The sequence below is a fragment of the Apium graveolens genome, chromosome 2 (assembly GCF_009905375.1).
Source record: "Apium graveolens cultivar Ventura chromosome 2, ASM990537v1, whole genome shotgun sequence".
Classification (NCBI taxonomy): Eukaryota; Viridiplantae; Streptophyta; class Magnoliopsida; order Apiales; family Apiaceae; genus Apium; species Apium graveolens.
The window spans coordinates 151,103,707-151,108,491 of NC_133648.1; positions in this window are offsets into that span (position 1 = coordinate 151,103,707).

Genomic DNA, 4,785 nt, shown 5'->3' on the forward strand with positions numbered 1-4,785 from the left:
TCATAGCAGTCCTGAAGCTGCTGAGTTAAAGGTACCTCAAACTACTTATGTCTTTCATACTGATGATATTAATGAGTTGAGAAGATATCTTAAAACCATGTTTATTAGTTATAGAGATCAAACTTTAACATGTGAAATATTAACTTCTGAAAATCTTGCTTGTAAAAAGAGGAATGATTATTTAGAAAAAGAGTTAGTCATGTTCCATCAAACTCAGAAAGATAGAAATGATACTTTCTATGTTAGGGATGAAGTACTTAAAATGAATGAATCTCTAAAAACTGAGCTAGAAAAGGAAAGAGAGATTATCAGGACTTGGACTAACTCTGGCAGAATAACTCATAATTTGTTAAGTAGTGGAAACTGGAAAGAGGGCTTAGGTTATGGAGATGATAAGAATGATAAAGGAACTGTAGAAATTAAGCCTATAGTTGTTAAACAAAAGCCAAAGTTAAAACCTGTTAAGTTTGTAGCTGTAAAGTCTGAAACTGAAAAATCAAAAGTTAAAGAGGAATTAACTTCTGTCAAACTAAAACAGGAAAAGATAACTGAAGTAAACGTGGGCTTAATGACAAAGAAGCAGCTTAAGCATAAGCTGAAAGAAGTTAAGAATATAAACAAGGTAAAGTCACCTAGGAAAAATAGGAATGGAAAGGAAGGTGTAAATAAAGGCAATGATTATAAGCCTGTTCCTCATGCTCCTAGAAAAACATGTCATAACTGTGGAAGTTCTAACCATCTGGCTTCTTTTTGCAGGAAGAATAAGAACATAAACTCCTTACCTTCAAAGTCAGGAGTTAAGAGTCAGTCTGTTTAGATATAGGCCACAAAATCCTTGTTTTCATTGTGGTAGTTTATGGCATTCCATTTATACTTGTAAGGAATATCATAGTTTGTACTATGATTATTATCAAATAAAACCTTCTTTAATGAAAGTTAGCATTGTTCCTTCTAGTGTAAGTTCTGATACAAAGTCTGATAGTATAAATACTGATAAGAAAAATGTTAACATAAACTTTGATGCTAAATCCGCTGCAAATGTTAACAAACTTAATAAGGCCACAGGATCCAAGCAAGTCTGGGTCCTTAAAACTAATCATTAGTGGTCTTTGTAATCGCAGGGCAACAGGAAAAACATCCTAGTTCTGGACAGTGGATGTTCAAGACATATGACTGGAAATAAAGCCATGCTATCAGACTTTGTGAAGAAGGCTGGCCCAAGTGTTTCTTATGGAGATGGAAACATTGGAAAAACATTGGGATATGGCAATATCAATCTTGGGAATGTCATCATTAAAGAAGTAGCTCTGGTCTCAGGACTTAAACACAATCTGCTGAGTGTTAGTCAAATCTGTGATAGAGGTTATCATGTGGATTTCTTTGAAGAACACTGTGAAATTGTAAGCAAATCTACATGCAAAGTTATTCTGAAAGGATAGAGGCATGGTAATATTTATGAAGCCAAGCTTTTAACAAGTACTGATGGGTCTGCAATCTGTCTGGTGAGTAGAGCATCAATTGAAGAAAGCTGGAATTGGCACAAGAAACTCTCTCATTTAAATTTCAACAATATAAATGAACTGGTCAAGAAAGATCTTGTGAGAGGACTGCCAAAGTCAGTATTTTCTCCTGATGGCCTTTGTGATTCTTGTCAGAAGGCTAAACAAAGAAAATCTCCATTCAAGAGCAAGACTGAATCATCAATTCTTGAGCCTTATCACCTACTACATGTTGATCTATTTGGTCCAGTGAATGTCATGTCTATTGCAAAGAAGAAATATGCTATGGTCATAGTGGATGAGTTCACCAGATACACATGGGTGTATTTCTTGCACACAAAAAGTGAAACTGCATCTATCTTGATTGATCATGTCAAGAAACTGGATAAATTGGTCAAAGATTCTGTGAAGATAATAAGAAGTGATAATGGCATTGAGTTCAAGAATTTGACAATGGAAGAGTTCTGCAAAGACCATGGAATTAAGCAGGAATTTTCTGCTCCAGGAACTCCACAACAAAATGGAGTTGTTGAAAGAAAGAATAGAACTCTTATTGAAGCTGCACGAACAATGCTTGATGAAGCAAAGCTACCAACCTATTTTTGGGCTGAAGTTGTGCAGACTGCTTGTTTTACTCAGAATGCAACACTCATTAACAAGCAAGGAAAGACACCATATGAGATGGTGAAGAAAAAGAAGCCAAATCTGAAGTATTTTCATGTATTTGGATGCAAGTGTTTTGTTCTTAATACTCATCCTAAACAGCTATCCAAATTTGACTTAAAAGCTGATGAAGGAATTTTTGTTGGATATCCACTTTCCACAAAAGCCTTCAGAGTCTACAATTTAAGAACAAGGGTTGTTGTTGTGAATATGTTGTGTACTTGATGATCACTTAAACAAAACATCTAAGTAGATTTTACTTAGTGAAATATTGTAGCACTCGACGGATAAGAATTATAGTCCCGACGGATAACTCATTATAGTCCCGACGGATGATTAACGTATTATCCATCGAGTGAGTAGCTTATGTAATAATAAGTTTGTAGCACAGTGATGTATGCACCTTTGTATAGAATCTGTAGTAGCATATAAGTCATGTTGACTTTAACTAGATATGCAGGATAGGTTAATTAATTGTACATAAGTAATGTCTTGTAATTTTGTATAAGTGAAATGAAGTCAAGTGCCAAAATAGCTACCGATGGATGATTAACAAAGCCTTCGACGGATGATCAAATGACTATCAACGGATGTTTAACATAGCAGTCGATGGATGATCAATCAAGTCATCGACGGATGATCTGAAAGTCGACGGATGATCATATCAAGAATTCAAACATCAGTTGAACAGTGAAAGCTGACACACAGCCGTCGAGTTGGATACAAACACATTGTGGAAGCCCATTAACTGGGTAATAGAGGACAAAAAGCAGCAAAGATTAAGACTGTTAGATTTTATATTTGTTCAGTCTTTTTGACTTTGTAATCTTGGTATTATATAAACCAAGAGAGTAGCAAATAGAAAAATAACTGAGATAGTTGAGAAACACAAAAACAGAGAAATCTTTGTAAGCTTAATCTTTAGCATTTCCTGTTTTCTCAGAAGTTCAATTTGTAAGCAGCTGTGGGCATTTCTGCACACAGAGTCCTCTCGATATATTATATATATCTCTGGTGGAATTATTTAAATCCACCAGAAAGTTTTTAAAGACTCTTGTTTTTAATTACTTGTGTTTTGATTCATTCAAGTTTATATTCCGCATTGTGCTATTCAAAACAAATATATCAATAATCGAGTTGAACATTTTTATTTCAAGAAAAAGGTTCAAGAATTCCATTCAACCCCCCTTCTGTAATTCTTGCTTCATTGTTAAGGGACTAACAATTGGTATCAGAGCAAGCTCTTAATCTACAAAGAGTTTAAAGATCAAAACAATTCAGCAAGATGAACAAGAAAGATATTGGAGTCCAGATTCCTTTTCTTGATAAAGATAATTACCATCATTGGAAGGTAAAGATGCATCTTCACATGCTCTCTCAAGATGAGGCCTATGTGGACTGCATAGAAAGAGGCCCTCATGTTCCAATGAGAGCTGCAACAGGAAATGAGCCATCTGTTCCAAAGCTAAGGCATGAATGGTCTGATCCTGATATTGAACAAGTCAGGAAAAATAAAAAGGCCATGAACATTCTGTTCAATGGTGTTGATGCAGACATGTTTGATATCATCAACTGCAAGACTGCCAAGGAAGTTTGGGACACAATACAGATAATCTGTGATGGTACTGAGTAAGTAAGAGAAAATAAAATGCAGCTCCTGATTCAGCAATATGAGCATTTTCACAATGAAGAAAGTGAATCACTCACTGACATTTTTAGTAGATTCCAAAAACTACTAAATGCTCGTAAGTTGCATGGAAGAGTCTATCAGACTAAAGACTCCAATCTGAAATTTCTCAGATCTCTTCCAAAGGAATGGAAACCAATGACAGTCTCATTGAGAAATGCACAGGATTATAAGGAGTTTACTTTAGAGAGACTGTATGGCATTCTGAAAACCTATGAGCTTGAGATAGAGCAGGATGAAAGAATGGAGAGAGAAAAGAAGAAAGGAGGATCCATTGCACTAGTTGCTGATCTGGAAAAGGAGAAGAAAGTGAAGATGGAAGCTGTGGAATCAACTTCAAAGGTCTGTGAAGGCAAGGGTAAGGGGCTAGCTACAGAAAATGAAGATTCATTGAGCCAAGATGACATGGAGGACATTGATGAGCACCTAGCATTCCTTTCAAAAAGATTTTCCAAGCTCAAGTTCAAAAAGAACTTTGGAGCAGCCAAGCCAAATAGAAACATGGTGGATAAGTCAAAATTCAAATGTTTCAAATGTGGCTTGGCAGGGCATTTTGCAAATGAGTGTAGAAAGTCAGATTCCAGTAAGAAAAGATTTGAGTCTGTAGATTACAAGCAAAAATACTATGATCTACTCAAACAAAAGGAAAGGGCTTTTATTACACAAGAGAATGACTGGGCAGCTGATGGCTTGGATGAAGATGAAGATGTCAGCTATGTCAATCTAGCCCTTATGGCCAAGTCTGATGAAACAGAGACAAGTTCCTCAAGCAATCAGGTAATCACTACAAACCTTGCACATTTATCTAAAGCTGAGTGTAATGATGCCATAATTGACATGTCTACAGAATTGTATCATTTGCGTGTTACACTTAAGTCCCTCACTAAAGAAAATGCTAAAATCAAAGAAAACAACTTATTTTTAAGTGAGAGGAAT